The sequence below is a fragment of the Equus przewalskii genome, chromosome 8 (assembly GCF_037783145.1).
Source record: "Equus przewalskii isolate Varuska chromosome 8, EquPr2, whole genome shotgun sequence".
NCBI lineage: Eukaryota > Metazoa > Chordata > Mammalia > Perissodactyla > Equidae > Equus > Equus przewalskii.
Window position 1 is genome coordinate 40,321,637 of NC_091838.1, and position 19,873 is coordinate 40,341,509.

Consider the following 19,873-nt stretch of genomic DNA (forward strand, 5'->3'; position numbering starts at 1 on the left):
TGAAGTAGAGGACCCTTGATTTAATTTTCTATACAGCTAGAAAAAAATGCCTAAAACCATCCTGCATAAATTAAAGTTCCACAGTGGGATTGGGACGTAGGGACGACAGTCGTTTGTGATTAACTGTCCATCATAAATCTTAGCCTCCAAAGTTCAAATTGTCCCCCAAGTTAGGAAGAAAAACACTTGAGTTTTCAAACCTGAGAGCACGGGCCCGTCAATTTTAGTAACTAATATCATTAACAACATTCAGTTTAGTTACACTTTCTAATTTTGCATTTATTTGTCCAGATGGTTGTAGAATATTTATATCACAAAACTTTTCCTCTTAATAATAATATGGACTTATTATTTTGTTAAAATTTTCTGTGAAAAAGGAAGGAATTTAAATGGAAGGGACTTCAAAATGAATGCAATCTTTAAGACCAGCTTGGGGGAAAAAAGTTTTATTGCAATGAGTTTCTTAAGAAGGATGTTGCTAATGAGCCTCCATGAAAAAATATGGTTTGATGTCACCTGTTACTTTTAAGTAATAAAATTCAATTTGCCTTCGTGCTTGAGTACAGCACTGGAGAACTGGAAAACTTCCCAGACTCGCTAAGCTTCATATGAATTCTCACCTCCCTCAAACTTCTGTATTTAGCGAGTGCCTTTCTCAATCATAGCTGCATTCTGACAGTAACTAACCATTGCCCTGAGTGACAGCAAAGAAAGTCAAGAGCCTTGAGGCTAAAAGAGATCAGTGAATGTGATCTCCAATCACGTACTCAGCCAAAAAGGATTCCTCCCGGGGTTATTCTAATGCTTTCTCTATCAGGGGCCAATTGGCATGTGTAATTGCACAGATGCATTGTTGGGACATAATAGATACATTATAGGGACCTAGCATCTATAAAGTGATGGCAAATTTAGTGACTTCATTTATTTTGCTGTTATATCGAAATAGCATCAAATAATCTAACAGTAAAAAGTAACCTACTTTATTAGTAGAGTGGCAAATTTCTGCATAATGAGAGCAAATTAGTGATTACGAAGAAAAGGTCTGCTTCCATTTTATTGACAGTTTTCTTTAATAATGATATTCACAAGCAGTTAGTCTTTCTCAATTTTTTTTCCTTAAGAGTAAAGAAGAAGGTGAGGATTTTCTAACTGAGTGCTAACTTTTGTACTTTTGGAAATGTTATTTACAAGTGAGAAATTTGGAAAAGCGAAATTAGAGTACATATCCAAACTGAAAAATCCACACAACAAAAGTTAAAACAAAAAATACATTCAACTCTATTTCATCATAAGTCATTGCCTTTAAATATTAAAAAGCTGTGATTTTTCCATTACACACACAGAGATACACACACAAATTATCATTAATGAACAACACTTAATTATCTGATCTATGAAATAATTGAGCTATTAATAGATTATGGAAATATAATTGCATTTGTCAGCTTTCTGATGTGCAAACCTGACCTTTATAATCATTTCTATATCAAATTCTTTAGTATTAGTTATTAGTTTTTTAATCACTCATATATTTAAAGTAACTACAGAAAACCAATCTAAATGAACCATTTTTCCATTTCAATCCTTTGTAAATTCATTTCTGAGATAATTGTACTCTCTTTGAAGCTTTTTTATCCTGATTCTCCACATGCTGACCTATGATGTCAAAATCCACCAAGAGGGGACTCCTCTAGACCAAGCTTTCCTGAAATGTGCTCCATAAGACGTTATTAGATGTTCTGAATTCAAACACATTTCAGAAAAGTTGGATTAAATAACATTGAGTAGGTTCCTTTACTCCACTGATCTTTAGAACTTTTATTATTATAAATGCTTGTTGTGAATGTCTAAGACATGAGTACTTTAGATGATGCTTCCCAAGGATAGTGTTCATGGAACTTTTTCTCATTGAGCATTTAAGGGATTAGATTGATTTGAGATACCCATTAATTGCCAGGAAGTTTTTTTTTTTTTTTGTGCTTTTTCTCCCCAAATCACCCCAGTACATAGCTGTATATTTTAGTTGTGGGTCCTTCTAGTTGTGGCATGTGAGGCACCACCTCAACATGGCCTGAGGAGCGGTGCCACGTCTCTGCCCAGGATCCAAACTGCTGAAACCCTGGGCTACCGAAGTGGAGTGCACAAACTCAACCACTCAGCCACGGGCCGGCCCCTGCCAGGAATTTTTAAAGTGACATCTTAGATAACTAGAACTAACTACAGGAGAGCTCCATGCCTGGTTAATAGGAACAGTAACCAACGACCAGAGTATAGATCACAAATAACTTAGTGACATACTGTGAGGGAAAATGGAGGTTTTTTTTTTTCTTTTAATTTTAGTATAGGCACTTCACAATAAGAATACCCAAACAGCAAATAAACACATGAAAAAGTACAGAAAGGAAATGTCCATCAAGAGTAGAATTGAGAAATAAGCTGTGGTATGTTCAAATAATGAAATACTATAAAATAAAAACAAATCAACTATAGCTTCACAAAACAATATGAATAATCTAAAAAACAATCTTCAGCGGAAAAAAAGACAATATTATATATTTATAATTCCATTTATGCAAAATTCAAAACTCAGGAAAACTAACCTTTTTGTTGGCGGCAAGGATGCCTGCTTAGGTGTTAAAACCATAAAGAAAAGCAAAACATAGTTCCCATGAGAGGCAAGCCTGTGGGCAACTGTGGCGGGCAGGGAGGGAGGGGATGGCGATTGGGAGAGCCACTTTAGGTACTGAGGATGGGGATCTCGGCTGCTGGAAATGCTCTATTTCTTTTCCTGAGTTACAGCTACTGGGTGTTTTCATTGATATAAATCTTAGAGCTGTACATTTGTGTTTTGTACTTTTTTCCAAGAAAGAAGGAAGGAGTTAATTTGGGTTGTTTTGAGGTTAGTAGGTTCAAAACTTAGATGCAAAAAAATTTGCTTTTTTATAAAACCACTTTTGGAAAATCTGCGGTATCTCTGTCGATGACCGTGTTACGTATGGCAACGAGGGGCACATAAAGCACCTTTATGTGTCAGACTGTTAAATTTCAGTTCCCTTCATAAAAGATTAACGTATGTAATGACACTTACAAAGCTCCAAACTATACAAAGATAAATGGTTATTCTCCATCTACATCTCTTTTGTCTCTACAATTACTACCTTTGGAGCACTGATAACGAGCAGCCTCTACAAGAAGGGTATCAGGTTGTCAAGAGGATTTCCAAAGTGACCCCAAAGGAAGGGTGGTCACAATCTTGGAAGGTTAACATCTGCCTTTGCACTCAGTTACTCTACAAAATACCATAAATTGCAGCAAGGGGGAAAAAGTAATGAGAAGTTATCAACAACTTTAGAATAAAATAATAAAAATTAAAGGCAAGGTTAGAATAAGACTTCAGGGTTTGTTGATGAATCAGTGTCTAAGAAATTTTTCTGTGTTCCAGAAGGCCACCCCCAACCTTCTCGCCAGACTCCTACAACTAAAATCACGTTTCTTAATTCATCCTTTTTAAATATTTGGGTCATGTCTAATCTCCATCTTGGATGTAAGAAACCAGAGGCCCCTGCGTAATTTTCACAGAATCAAATGGCATGTCTTTTATGGAGTGGAAGCCGGGATTAATGACCTTTAATTTGAACTCAGATTAACCTTAACTCCCCATGAGGGTAAAGTCTGGATGGAGACAGTTTCCTAAACATATTTTAGTGATTTCATGCTGATGTGCTATTGCTGCTAATGATGATGGTGATAAGATCTTTTCTTGAAAAACATTTTAAAACTATTTATTGAGTGCTTACCAAATGCTAGGCACTTGACTGATCCCTTTACTTAAATTATCCCATCGTCTTTATAAAAACCCTGTGAAGTGGGTTTTACACCCCATTTTACAGGAGACAATTTTATCTAACTTAAACTATTAATATGGAAAAGTTCTAAGATGCCAGGAATAAAGAAACAAACACTCACAGTTGAGTTCATATAACTCTGTTATGTAATGTTGAGGTAGCATTGAAAGGCCTGGCACTGTTCGCAACAAACCCAATATGTTGCTTCTCAAACTGCAGTCCTTAGATCACTTGTATTAAAATTATCTGGGGGAACTGGGAACACACAGATTCGAAGGTTCTAGCTCAGACTTACTGAAGCAGAAGCTCTAGGGGAAACACCTAAGAATCTGCATTTTCAGCAAGTTTCCTTGGGTGAGGTGCTTCACATGCAAGCTGAAATTTGAGCACCTGCACAACAGTGGTAATGAAACTGTTACACAATAAAACCCCGAACAGCAGCTGCTGCAAAGAGGGAAAGTTTAATGTTGCTTCACAGAAAGCATTATAACTTCTATCACCAGAACAATAGATGAGGGTTGTTGTTTTTAATATCAGATTCAATCTAAAAGTCTTTTTTCTGGTCCAAAGCTTATTCCCATTGCTGGATCAGTGTTCAGGAGAGAAACGAAAGAAATACAGAGACAGAGCTAACTTGCCACTCAAAAAGAGACTGAGACTAGATTTTTGCTGACTATACTGAAATACAACTTTCTTGAGAATAGTTAATGGAGATACTTTCTAGTGAAATAGAATCTTTGATCAAATACTGGCTGATCTCAGCTTAAAATTAAAGGCACGTGGGGCCAGCCCAGTGGCATAGTGGTTAAGTCTGTGTGCTCCGCTTTGGCGGCCAAGAGTTTATGGTTCTGATCCCAGGGACAGGCCTACACACGACTCATCAAGCCATGCTGTGGCAGTGTCCCACATACAAAATAGAGGAAGATTGTCACAAATGTTAGCTTAGGTACAATCTTCCTCACCACAAAAAACAAAAAATTAAAGACACGAAAACTCTCAGTCTTTCATCACCTGGTAAGGGACACAGATAGTTATAGTGTTCAGGTACTGCCCTTGAGAACCCCTGGGTAAAATTTTCACCTGTTCCTAATGATGAAGCTCAGCAGTTAATTCCAGAGCCACGCTGTATTTTTTGTATTTGCTGTGCATAATTAATTATGCTGAAGTTAAATGTTTACTAAATGTACATAGTTCTTATTCTAGTGTGGGTTATGGGAATCCACAATCCTTTTTTGTCACCTTCCTAAAGTCTATATTTAGAGACCCCTTTAAATGTTCCTGGTGAACGTAAGTGGGCCATTTACATCCCAGTTACCAGCTGTATTCCAGGCCCTGACAATCAAGCAGGTAGAGTAAGTCAGCAGCATCTTAAGAGAATGGTTTCCTACCCTGTATTATTTCTCCCTATACTATCCTCTTTTTTGCCAACAGGTCTCATCAGGCTACAATTTAATATGAGGATAGAGTGAAAGGAGTAGTTTTTTTCAAATTTAGTGAAGAATTTTGTGACTTAATTCCGTTATATTTCTTAAGCTCTGAATTGTATTTATAGTACACTTGATTCCTCACCCACTGGATGTAATAAAACAGCTGTGTTACAAACTACAAAAACATTGTGCTATTTGGGAACCAGATAGTGGGGATGGTTGCACAACATTGTGGATGTACCTGATGCCACTGAATTGTATACTTTAATATGGTTAAATTAGTAAATTTTGTTTTTGTGCGTTTCACCACAATAAAAAATTAATTCAGACATGTAAAAGGCAAATTGGAACCTGCTTCTGATGGCTTCCAGCTTGATCTCTACGTAGTGGGTGTGTGTGTGTGTGGGGGGGTGTTACTTAGCTCTTCATCCTTGTTTTCTTGATTTTTATCAGATTATCAACCTGATAATCTTGATTTTTATCAGATTATAAACCTGACATTTATATGTATCATGACAAATAAATAAATGTCTGCCTGTGTTTCCTTTTGTTCATAAAGTAAATACCCATTGAGCCTTACTGAAAAGGCGCCACTGTGCTAGGCTCTACTCTAAAGGCAAAGATGAGTCAACAAGGCCCTGCTGTCCTGGGATGGCCTCCAATCAACTGAGTACAAAGAACATAGTTGAGTGCCTTCTACATGCCAGGCACTGCCCAGGTGGAAGGGAAATATAAAGTGTAGTAGTAAGACATCCCAGTTTTCTTGGTGAGTTCAGAGTCTGGTGTGGGGAGATGATATAACACACATTCTAACAGAGCAGGAGCGAAGGCCTTTGAAAACACAGGCAGTAGAGGGAAAAGTCATGAATGAGACTGATTTCAAGGCATCACGACTTATGCCGGGAAGTGCATTTAGTATGAAAATGTTCATGGCTTTAGGGGAACCTGGCCTTCAACAGCTTTAGGCACTACTCTAATCACACAGAACTGATTTATACAGCCCCTGGGAAAATGCAAGCATGCTGCTCAGATTTGGTCACCAGATTATAGTTATAACTAATCCAGTTAGCACAGTCACAGTTTTTCGACTTTTCCATATATTCAAGAATTAAACCCCAGGGCTGAGGCGAATCCAGGACTTCTACATGCCAAGCCACTAATACGTCTAGCTTGTGACCTTGGATGAGTCATTTCACTTTTCTGAGTTCTAAAACAATGGTATTAGATGCTGCAAAGATCATGTCTATCTCTGTTGTGATTTCTTTTATTTTTCCTTGTGGCCCAATACTTTAGATATGAGAACTTAGAGAAACACTTGATAAAGCTAAATGTTTCTTTAATAAAAAAAATCAGCAGTGCTGCATCTGGAAACTTGAGTGCCAAGGGATAAGTGGTAGCTAATAATTAATAAAAAGTGGTTGTGAAGCATTTTGCAAATATAAAATGCCAGATAATTTATAAATATTTAAATAGTTATTAAATTGAATATGAATATTACACAGATACCATTTTGATTTCCTACGCCACTTCATTGCCTCAGAGTGCTTCACTGGTATTAATTATGTTACTGTTGATAATATAGCTGTTAATTGTATGGTTTCTTGAGGGGTATACCCTAGGTAATGAGGAGAGGGGAAATTGGGGTGAATAAATTAGTTGTATGATTTTATTACAGGAAAGTAATATTCTTTTCTGTTACAATGTAGTTGAGGTTGCAGTCAATTAAGTGCCTGGTTCGTAAGGTTCTGTTTTCGTTTAGATCTGGTTTTGACTTTGCTTCTTGTGATCTTAAAACTCCCCCATGTCACATGTCATCGTTTTATTCATCTTTGCATTCCTCCAAAGTTTCTTAGTCCGATGTCTACTTAACCAGTGTCTACATTGCTTTAAAAAAATGCTAAACCTTGAAGGGGAAGCAAGGTAACACAGTAAATGCTCACCAATCTCAGTGGCCCCACCTCATAGTTTAGGCAAGGCTCACACCCTTGCAAGTAGGCATAATTGTCCCACTTGGGAGATGAAGAAACTGAGACTGTGGCAGGCTGACGAGACTACTAAATGTATCCACCTAGCAAATGATGGATGCAAACTCTATTCAGTGCCAAACAGCCTGCCTTTTCTCATTACCTAATACCATCTCCATAGAAACATATCAATTAATAAAAAGGCGGAATTGTTTGGGACAGAAATTTGTAAGGAATTATTACATTTTTAAAAAATCATTCTTAATTGAGGGTTAGAAAAGGCTTTGGAAGCACAACTAAGGAGAAATGAAAAAAGAGTAGAAGAAGCAGCAATGAAGGAGAAGAGAGGGAAACAATAGATAGACCCAGAAAAGCAAGAAAACATTTAAATAAAAGTAATGCTATGAACACTTTGTAGAAAAGAAGACAGACCAGAACTCACAGAGCACCTCAAGGTAGTAGCATGTAGGGCGGAGGGAGAGGATCAGGAATAGAATTCACCTAATACCCTGTGGGCTTTGTTGTGGAGGTGTGGTGGAGTCTATAAGCAAAACCAGGAAGCAAGCACAGGAGAAAGTAATTGGCTTTGCTGATAAGAGGCAAGGAAGAGAGCTGGCTGCAGGTGGGCCCAGTGATAAGCAGAATGCGTGACACTGGGAAGACTTGATTGGAATAGTTTAATAAAAGCATTTGACTGTTGCTAATTAGAAGCTAAAAGTAAAATATGATTCTGCTGCTAATTTTGTATCCAAGTAGAATTATCCTGTGATTAGGCTAATAGAATGGCATTGAAAATCTGTAGGCACTGCATTGGAGACTCACTATCTTGCAAGCAGCTGAACAGAAGCAGTAAAGCACCACTATCTGTACCTTACCTGGCCCATGAGAGGTTCATGCACAAACATGCTTGTGTGGAGGCAGCTCGAGAAGGGGAATAGAGGATTCCCAAGGTGCACAGCAAGAGGGTGCAAACTTCACAACCCAAGCCCCAAAGAATTCTTAGTCTGCTGGGAATTATGTTTACCTCTGGATGTGCAATACCCAGAGGGACTTTTAAGTGAGTCTACTGTAGGGGAGATTTCCTGTACCCTCTCTGGGTTTGTCTGGCCAGAGAATGAATTAAATTCACATGAGACAGAATAAAAGGAGAAAATTAAACAAAGCTTTATAACATGTACACATGGGAGAGGCTCAGGCAAGTTGAGCAACTCACCAAAATGGCTGAAGCCCCCACCTTAAATATCGTCTTCAGCTAACGACAAAGGAGGTTGTTGGGGGTAGGGGGAGTCAGTTACAGGAGGTTGCCAGAAATAGGAATAAGATTATTATGCAGATTTAAGTCCTTGCCTTTGGTATTGATTAAGAGTTTCTAGAGATAAAGTCATTCCCCTCTTCTTCCTGGTACAGAGAGGGAGGGACCTTTACAAATGGAGATTTCCCTTACAGTGTAAATGTCTCTTAACAAAAGGCAAGCAAGTTCCTCTCCTCAGAGCCTCCTTCCCTGCCCCAGTTTATCAAAAGCAGCCAGCCCAATAATCCTCATGCCAAAGAGACATATCTTGGGGTGGCCAATTCTAGGCCCCCACACTACAAATAATTCTTCCACAACCTGCCAAGTGTCTTGCCCTGCAGGAATCTTGTGCCTGTTAGAAAGAGCCTTCTGGAGTAGCAGCTTCGGAACAAATGCCTTCTGTGAGATGAAGCCCTAGTGTTTGCAACCAGGAAGGTCCTGCTGGAGCTCTCTCTTACCAAAGTCAGCCTCCTCTGAAACTCCAGTGAGCAAGACAGGAGGAGAGAATTCAACAGCATAGAGAGAAATTAGTGTCCAAGAGCACCCATAAATGGTCCAACCTGCCCAAAGAAACAAGTAGACATTCTCTTATATTCTCTACACCATTATAGTTCTCTCTCCCACTGACTCTGCCACCTCTCTTCTGCACTCTCCACCCTGGGACTTGGATTAAAGGCTGATTTATATCTGTTGTGTGTCCCAATTTCCCATGAGTATATGAATGAATTTACAGCAAAGGAGCTCTCCTTTATTTCCATGAAACGTGATGCATGGTGTCACTCAGCAGCTAGTGATATGTGGGCTGGCAACAGTAGGGTATTGCCTTTTGAAATACTCTGCGAACAATCCATATTTAACTGTTCTTCCTATTCAAATTAATTCAGATACTGAAATTACATTGCAGAACATCTTAAAGCACCATGCAAGCTAAGATGGGAACCTGGTAGAAAAAAACCACAGCCTTTTCTTTGAAACAAAAACTGTTTAACTGGTACTTAAAGTAAGATTAACATGATACAGACCACACCCAACCTGCTGGAAGGACCTCGGCCTCCTGATGCCTTATATAATGATAGCTGGTTCCCAGCTTCCTTTTCCAACCATGCTAACATCATCCTAATTTCCGCTGTAGTAGTTGAATCTGCATGCATGAATTAACTCTGTTTTCTTACCCTGAGGTAATGATACTTGCTCGATTTGGAAATACCAAAGTGAAGACCTTCTCACCCATTAAACAAATAAGATTGAATTTCTTCCGCTTTCACATCTCAAGAAAACTTCCCATTTTTTTTAAGTCGGAGGATCTGATGATTGGCTCAAATTTCTTTAGCTCAAGTTCACTTACAACAGAGCAACAGAGATGAGCAACATGCAAGGACCATACTCAAACTCTTGACTTGTTTTGACAAGGAACTAAATCTTTTAGTCTCTGTAATAGTCTGATGCTGATTTTTACTTTGTATATTTTGCAGCGTAATTGAGAAGAAACTGATTTGGTTAATCACAGGGGTGAAGTTGCTTGGCAAATGTTTATTGAATGAATGAGTGAATGAATGAATGACTATAATGCATGCACATAATAAATGTTAAAATAATACAAATTCAAATGAGTATTGTTCGACCTAATTCTCTTTTTCCATCTTATACAAGTAATAGTTGTAACATTTACCAGTTTTTTTGTAAATGAGCATTCTTCTAGATATTTACTGATATATATATATAAGGAAGGCAAAGTAATGGTCCCCCAAAGATGTCCATGTCCTAATCCTTGGACTCTGAATATATTACCTGATATGGTAATAGGGACTTTGCAACTGTGATTAAATCAAGGATTTTGAGGTGAGGGGATTATCCCAGATTATCCCAGATTACCCGGGTCTGCCCAATTGATCACAGGGGTCCTTATAAGTGAAAGAAGGAGGCAGGAGAGCCAGAGTAATAAGAGAAATCTGAAGATGCTACACCGCTGGCTTTGAAGATGGAGGAGGAACAATAAGTCAAGGAATGCAGGCAGCCTCAAGAAACCAGAAGAGGCAAAGAAATGGATTCTTCCCTAGAGCCTCCAGAGAACACAGCCCTGCTGACACCTTGATTTTAGCTCATAAGACCCATTCATATTGCTGACCTCTGGAACTGTAAAATAACATATGTGTGTTGTTTTAAGTCACTAAATTTGTGATAATTTGTTACACTAGCAATAGGAAACTAATACAGTGAGTATATAACAATCTAAATTATCCATCACAGGGATAATTCAATGACCATCACCTATCCTAGGTTCAGGCCAGTTAAATACAATAAAAATTGGAGAATGAGGAAGAAAAGAATATTCATAGTGCTTACTCTGTGGTATATAATAAACCCTTTCCTGGGGCATTAACCCACTTGACTCTAAACAGCATACGATTTTACAGGTGAAGAGACTGAAGTGTAGCAGGCTTAAATGACTTGCCCAGGATTATACGGTAATAGGTGGCAAAGCTAGAAGTCTGGCTCTCAACCTGTCATATATTAACCTCGAACATATGATATATGACCCATTGTGCTAACTTTTTTTTATCAGGAGTGGTCAATCAACCGCAGCCTATTTGTATGGCATGTAGATTGCTTGCTCTTATTAAGGTTCCCTCCATTCTGTCACAATCATCTCTGAAACTTTCTCACTGCTGACAATCATTCTTGTCCTTAATCACTTTGCTAGAGATGGTGCATTCACGACCATGGAGAAAAATCGGGGGCGGCATAAGGGTTCTATCTTGTCCTTATACTATGGAATGTTTGCTAAAGCTGTCACACCAAAAATGACTTAGTAAAGTCCTAATTCAGTGGAGGGCTGTATGCCCAGTTATTGAAACAAAAGTTAGGGTGGACAAAATTAGGTTGCAGACACAAATCTGAGTTAGAACATAGTAAACATTAAACAAACAAACAAAAACCAATAGGTTAGAGGAATGAATGAGTGTTCAATTAATCCTTCACTTGATTATAAGGTCCTTCGTGGTAAGGATTATGTTTAAATTCAATTTTAAGTCTCCAGAATCTAGTGCAGTTCATTGGACTTAGTAGAAGTTGATTAAATGTTCATTGATGGACTATATCATCCAGAAAAATACATCATGGATGTTGTTTCATTGCTCAGGAGCCTCTTTTAAAGGCTTTGGGATTTCTTCCCACCAGTCTTGGAAATATAGCTCTATGACTCTCTCAATTGAGAGTCTGAAGGTTTGCAAACCTACTTCTGCAATTTTCTTTCTTACCAGCAAGAGAATGTTAGCTTTCCTGCATAGCTTAGTGTTGCTTCATCAGAATCTTCTAGAACATAGCAGACTGCTCAGTTTGTTTTTAAAGGAGCAACAAACAAACTAGGAAAAAACACGATCCATGATAGACATAGCCAGTGTCCCAGGATTCAGAAAAACAAAGCAACCCCAGGATACTGAACCAGAAATGACTAGAAGAATGGACCTCTAAAACAAGCTCTTTATTACAAATACCTATAAGTTAACAAAAATTACTTACAGAAAATTAACAGAGATCTCAAACTTAACGCTTCTTTTAGGTAAAATAGACATAACATTCAAACCCTCAGAATGTATACAAGTGTTTAAGAATGAGTAGGCAACCATACTAGATCCTGCTCTTAGCTGAACTTTATGTCAACCGGGGAGAATTTTCTAAAAGTAAATGTCTTAACTATCCCTGATTTAAGATCAACAAAAACAACCTGTGCTACCAGCTGGTAAGGAAAAAGTTCCACAGTTAAGACATAGAGCTGAGGTCAAATCTCTGAAAAGTCTTCCTCCTGTCCACACTTTGCTTGAAGGAGTCCCTCCCATGGCTGGACCTAGGTTAACACTGAGCAAACCAGTGGGCCTGAGAGACTGAAGATAGGGAGTTTGATGTCTCAGAGGGGATCCACCAATTGCAAGGAGGGATGGCAAACCAGAGTCAAAAGATGGAATTGTAGAGAGCAGGACGAGGGTGGGCAAAACCCACTGAATTCTTCCTGCTCCGCAATATTCCTCTTCCTCCTAGATTTTCTCTTCCAATTTCAGTCCTATTGTCTTTCTTCTTCCATTCTACCTTTCTAATCCACTCCCCTTCTTTTCACTTTTTCTCTTTTTCTCCTTTATTTCCTATATAATTTTTTTCAAACTTCTTCTTTCTTCCTTCTTAACTGGCCAAAACAAGACGGTGAAGTATATTCCATATGTTTGTGGAATACAATTTTAAGTTCTTTCCTTTTCATTTTGTTAATGAGCAAGTTGGATATTGCAATATTGTGATTTAGAAGAAATATATTTTAGTCATCTGAATGAACAAATATATATTTCTTATATATATTTGGTCTTTGCCCATATTTACTGATTCACAGCTCCCAAAACCCTTGGAATTTCAAAAGTGTATTGAATAATAAAAGTGTCATTTGCTATGTTAATGCAGTGACTTTTGAAAAGAACCCAAAGATGGGAGCTGGTTGCCAATGGAGCCAACCATTTAATTAGAGGGCTGGAATTCTCAGTCCCACTCCCCTGACCTTGAGAGGAGAGAGGGGCTAGAGGTTGAATCAGTCTACAACGGCCAATTATTTAATCAATCATGCCTGTGCCTCCATAAAAATCCAAAAGGAGAGGGTTCGGAGACCTTCTGGGTTGGTGAACTTGTGGAGATTTGGGGAGAGCGGCGTGCCTGGAAAGAGCGTGGAAGCTCTGCACTCTTTCCCCATCCCTTGCCCTATGCATCTCTTCCATCCAGCTGTTCCTGAGTTATATCCTTTTATAATAAACTGGTGATCTAGTAAGTAAATGTTTCTCTTGAGTTCTGTGAGCCACTCTAGCAAATTAATTGAACCAGAGGAGGGGGTCATAAGAACCTCTTCTCTATAGCCAGTCAATCAGAAGTACAGGTAACAACTTGGGTTTGCAAATTGGCATTCTGAGTTGGAGGGGGTCATTGAAACCTCCAGTCTGTTAGCCATTACCAGCAGAAGCACAGGTAACCACCTGGGCTTGTGAGTGGTGTCTGAAGTGGAGGCGGGGCAGTCTTATAGACTAACCCTTACCTTGTGTAGTCTGATGCTGTCTCCAGGTAGATAGGGTCAGAACACCCTACTTATGTCAGAGAATTGTTTGTTGGTGTGGGTGGAACCCTCCCCGACTCAGGTTGGAACTGGGTCCAGGAACCCTTTTAAGACATTATATGTATATTGTGGGGGACTATAATTGGCCACCCCAAGATACATCTCTTTGCCATGAGGATTATTTTGGGCTGGTTACTTTTAAAAACTTCAGACATGAGGGGCCAGCCCAGTGGCACAGGTGTTTAAGTTCGCATGTTCTGCTTTGGCAGCCCAGGGTTCGCTGGCTCGGATCCTGGGTGTGGACCTAGGCACTGCTTGGCAAGCCATGCTGTGGCGGGGGTCCCACATAAAGTAGAGGAGGATGGGCACGGACATTAGCTCAGGGTGGTGGTGGATGTTAGCTCAGGGCTAAGCGTCCTCAAAAAAAAAAAGAAAAAAGAAAGAAAAAAACTGCAGACATGAGAGAAACTCTGAGAAGTAGAAGTTACCCTTTGTTAAGAGACATTTACATTTGTAAAGGAAATCTCCATCTTTAAAGGTATCTCTGTACCAGGAAGAAGGGGTATGACCTTGTAGGGGATGGGAATTGGCCACCCCAAGATATGTCTCTTTGGCATGAGGATTATTTTAGCCTGGTTACTTTTAAAAACTGCAGATGGGAAGGAGGCTCAGGAGTAGAATTTACTTACCGTTTAATAAGAGGCATTTACATTGCAAAGGAAATCTCCATCTGTAAAGGTGTTTCCCTCTCTGTACCAGGAAGAGTTGGCACAGATGACCTTATCTCTAGAAACTCTTAATCAATGCCAAAGGCAAGGACTTAAATCTGCATTTGTTTACTATACTTGTGTGGTAATCTCCCATGATCGACTCCCCCTCTACTCCCAACATCCTCCTTTGTCTTTAGCTGAAGATGATATTTAAGGTGGTGGCTTCAGCCATTTTGGCGAGTTGCTCACCTTGCCTGGGCTCCTCCCATGTGTAAATGTTATAAAGCTTTGTTTAATTTTCTCCTGTTATTCTGTCTCATGTGAATTTAATTCATTCTCCGGCCAGAAGGACGCAGAATGAGTAGAGGAAATGTCTTCCTCCTCTACAACCTTATCTCTAGAAACTCTTATCAGGCAAGGACTTAAGTCTGCATAATAACATTACTTTTATTTACGTTGCTTTTCTGGTAATATCCCATAACTAACTCCCCCCACCCCCAACATCCTCCTTTGTCTTTAGCTGAAGATGATATTTAAGGTGGTGGCTTCAGCCATTTTGGCGAGTTGCTCACCTTGCCTGGGCCTCTCCCATGTGTACATGTTATAAAGCTTTGTTTAATTTTCTCCTGTTATTCTGTCCCATGTGAATTTAATTCATTGTCTGGCCAGAAGGACGCAGACTGAGTAGAGGAAATGTCTTCCTCCTGTACAATATTTTTCCTCTCTAATGTTAGTTCATTGTAAGTTCATTGATATTTTTCTGTAGGTTGTTCTTCTATGACAGGGTTTGCCATCCCTCAGTTGACAGATCCTCTAGTGTGCCTGCTTTTCTTTATTTCCTTCATTGACATAGGTGTAATTAAGTGGCCCCATATTTCAGGGGGAGAAGCAAAATGTGGCCAAGAAAACTGCTCTTCGAAAAAGAACAGTTATTCTGCCAAAATGCACAAACAGCAATTGGAAATTTTGTTTGGGGACCTAGATTTAACTTCTCACTGTGACACTGATTGAGCGTAAAGGTAAGAGGTATTTTACCAGTGTGTTTTTCCTTTAAAACAACCTTCAGTGTCTAATGCTAATGTGAAAATACAATACACATTTTTAACTCCATTTAGATTTTTGTCACTGACAAAAATAGGAAACTCATTGATGCCCGAAAATATCTCCTTGTGATTCAGGTAATATCATCTAGGACGAGTCGGTATGAATTTCAAACTCTTGAAAGTGTTAAAGAAAAAGACCCCTCTAATTCCAAAGGGAATGAAGAAAATATGAATAAATCATAATGTTCTGATGTTAAGATATTACTAGAGGTCAAGTGAACTTCAAGCTATGTAGCAATTTCTTATCTGGGTATTTTAGTAGAATTTCATTTCTCTTAAGAAGGAGAAAAAATTTTGCATCTTGTATTATTTTCAGATGAGGCATACTCATTTGAATTAATATCAAGAGGCATCCCACACAGAATTTTAAAAAATCATCAATCTGCCATCTTATCCACATTATTTTGTACCTTCAGGCTCTTGATGTAGTTTTTATGAACAGGATTCAAATAAATTGGCTCTTTTTCCTTGGTGGTTTCTTTAATTACTTTGTTATTATCCGAGGAACTGGTTTAATTTAAATGAACACTGTGTTCCTGCTACTACTATCCAGAGAAAACAGACTCAGAACATGCTGTTTTGTAGTTAAAGTGTATTTCTCTGCATGAGGATGCCAGAACCCACAGTTGAAAGGCATCTTCCTATTTCATATAAAGAGCAAATCCAACCTACCTTGTGAAATCAATGACTTCCCCAAAACTCCTATTCATTTCACTAGGTACAAAGAATAAATAGTAAACACAAAGTAATGACTTGCTTTAAATAAATCTGACAGTATTTCATTCAAGCCAAGCAAACCAGCAAATCTATGTGGTTCTTTTCCTCCCAAACATCTTTATAAGAAGTACATTTTAAAACTAATTAGGGGTTGAAGTTATCATGGGTGATTCAATGCACTCCCCCCACAATTTCCCAGATTTTGACATTAGACAAAGTCTTTATTTAACATTTATTTGAAACTGAGATGTTTGCAAAGGTGCAGGATTCCCTCTTCTCTTTGCAGCTTCCATCCAAAGAAAGTATAGCATAAATTTCAGAGGAACCCCCCCCCAAATATATATATATATATACACACACACAAACATTAAGATGCCATAAAGTATTTTACAGACACCATGAAAATATAAAATTGTATTTCATTTCCTGCAATAGTTAGAGTTTTCAATCCCAGCTCCATCTCTAACTAAAGCCATGTGTGAGAAAAGCAAGTTTAATCTTTGGAAACATTCTATTTTGGACTATTGCATTTGTGATGTTACAAGCAGAATGGAGAGCAGACCTGCCCATCTACCAAGGGATGAGAGGAAATGCAGCACTTGGGCGAAGTGGCGGGAACAGGGGTTCTCTGCCTGTGAACAAACAGCAAACTCATACTTTGTTTCATTTTACACCTTTCCCCTGAGAGTTTACATTCTGTCATACAATAGCCTTCCTTTTTTAAATGTGCAAACAAGTAAGCTGAAAGGTGATCCTTTGCCAGAGGTGACAGCAAAGCCTGTGGCACCAGGAGAGTTGGTATATACCCTTAAAATTGTGGCATAGAATATATATGGCTATGGGAGAGGAGAAACATTGTCAATAATTGTATGTTTCAAGGTCAAACTAGAATTGCTGCCTTTGAAATCAAATACACCTAGATTTAAATTTCATTTCCCCTGTTGCTATGCAAGCTTAGCTCATTTAAACCTCAGTTTCCTCATTTCTAAAATGGGGATATAAATAATGCCTACCTCTTTGGTTGGTATTGTGGGAACTCAGTGTGAAAAAGCACGTGAAAAGCTTAGCATGGCTCCTCGCATATAATGCTCAATATCATCATCATTACTAAAACTGGCTGAGAAAATTCTTGTGATCCCCTGAAGCAGACCATCTGCTATCATCTTAGGCATCTATTACCCCTAGATACTGTTTCTCAAAATGCAGTTCTTAGACTACCTGCATCAGACTCTCTTACGGTGCTTGTAAAAAGTGCAAATTCCTGGGCTCCACCCCAGACAAAGAATCTCTGGGTGTTAAGCTGGGCGTCTCCATTTTAACAAATTTACTAAGTTTGAAAACCACTGCCCTAAATGAGGTCACTTCTTAGCTCATCCTTCAAAGCATGTGACCGTGACACCAAGGCACTTGACTCAGATAGCTACAGTCATTATGGAGACCTGCTGAGCCCCTTTTTACACAGGTACTTATTCAAGTACAGAGTTAATGAGAAAGTGGTGTTAATGGAACAAACTCGACTAAAGTACTGTGCCCAGGACCCCCTGTGCATTTCTTTCCCACTGGTCTTTAGCTAGCTCATTTTATGTGCCCACGTCTCTTTCCTTCTTTCTGCTGGTAAATCCCACAAATCCTTCAAATCTCGCTCAAAGGCACTTCTTCAGAGAAAACTTCCTGAAAACTGCCTGACCATATTTCTTTCTCTCATTTTTGATTTCCTACGCCAAATAGCATCTGTGAAAGTCTTATGGCTATTAATAATGCAGTACCTTGTTTGTACTGTTTTCTAAAGCATACATTGTTGCTTGTTCACAGCTCATGCACATCTTTGTGTCTCTGCCTCTCCCATGGGAGTATAAATTTCTTAAAGGTAAATGCTCTGTTAGACTTAGACTTCTCAGTTGTCCTTGAGTACTGAGCACACGGCTGTGAAGTTCATTTTCTGGGAAAGTCTCTTGAATGAGGAGGTGTAGACCATCGTGTACACATTTCAAGCTTTCTTTGCAAAGAATGAGAAATGGAGGCCTTGACATTTCCTCTGATTAATCTTAGCAACACTAAGTAGGACAACCAGATATTATATGCCTCCTGATAGAAGGAAATAGGAAATCTACAGCATCACCTACAGAATATTCTTGTTTAAAAAATTGGACCTGAGTCTAAAGGTCCAATTAAAGTCTGAGTTTCTAGATCTAAGTACCAGTTTACAGGAAATATGAGGGATGGAGTAATAAAATATACTCCACCATACAAAGTCAAGAGTCAAATTCAGAGAGTGGGAAGTGCTGCTGTATAAATCGTGAATCAATGGCATAGAATAAAGAGGGAGGAGGAACACTGTTAACAAATACAAGAGATTTTAGAGCCTTACTGTTTGCACTGAATGTGGACCGGGCATTTTAATGAAATGAATAATCACTTTTAAACTTTTGGAGGAGAAAATGGCATACTGGTTATATTTTTACATGCTTGTATCAGTTAGTTATGTATACTGAAATATTTGTAGATTAAATGGATTAGTGTGCTTTAAAATATTCCAGGAAAAAATACAGGAGGATAGACAATGATGCGGGCTTGGTGAGCCCAAGAGTCAAAAGAAAGCTTTCCCGGACTCTCAAGGTCTAGTAGAGGTGCTCTTTTATTCAGAGAATAGCGTGGGGACAGGAGCCCTCGGCAGTGAAGGGCTACAATGTGTTGAGGGTAGGGCTAATTTTATAAGACATGGGTACGTGACTTATTTTCTACTAGACAAAGGAAAGATGATGTAAAAAGTCATTAAAATGGTATCAGTGCAGGTGGGGTCTGGTTACTGTGTGGTTGTATAACTTTAGCTATGAATAGGGTCATATAGATAGGCATGTAGGCCAGGACGCCTTGGGCTTCTGTCCCTGGGGCAGCCTTGATCCACAATACACAATTGGCAAAGTATTGATAACTGTAGAAGCTAGATGATGGTACATGGGGGTTTATTATACTAGTCTCTCTGCTATTGTATATATTTGAGAATAAAAATTTTAAAAATACGTAGGCAGAAAAATACTTCATACTCATCTTTTCAACGGAATGAGAATAGAAATGCTTGTTTTAAAATAAAAGGTCTTACTTTTAAAGCAGGGAGAATTTTTTTTAAGCTACCATTAGGAATGTTTTAAATTTATTATTTATGTATATGTTTATATGCTGACTTGTTCCACAGAGGATTTGAAGAGGAAGTTTTCAGAATGGATATAATTGCTACAGAAAACGTTGCTTATGCATTTGTTCATTTAGGCCACTTGGAGGAGGCTGCAGTACCAGGGCTCTCTGGTTGCACACACAAAAAAGAAGATAATAATCTAAGGGACTTCTCACCTGGATGATTCTCCCATGTCAATCAGGCAAAAGCTTGATTGAACAGATGGGCCTGAAACTGTGCCCTGAAGGCCAGCGACTGCGTCAGAGCAGAGGGCCAAACAACAGAGTCCCGTGCATCCCTGCAGGATCTTTCTTTCTGGTAGAAGCAAGTAAGTGAAGTACAGGCATTAAAGCCCTGGTTGACTGATTAAAAATTTATTCCATTGCTACTTCCAAAGCGAATTTAAAGTGGTGTCACAGAAATATGTTCTCAGGGCCCCCTGCCCCAAATCTGACAGGTGGGTGGGGGGTTGGGGGGTGAGATATGTGGCCACAGGAACGCCTGAACTATGTAAGCACAACTGGAAAGTCAAAATATTTCTATGCACTCCAGAGCACCAGAAAA

At 38.8% G+C, this 19,873-nt stretch overlaps 1 long non-coding RNA gene across 1 annotated transcript in view; it reads right to left on the bottom strand.

Annotated features, from left to right (window-relative positions):
• LOC139085073 (uncharacterized) overlaps window positions 1-19,873 on the bottom strand; it is an 80,721-nt gene that overhangs the window by 39,208 nt on the left and 21,640 nt on the right. The gene's annotated exons all lie outside the window — the stretch shown is intronic.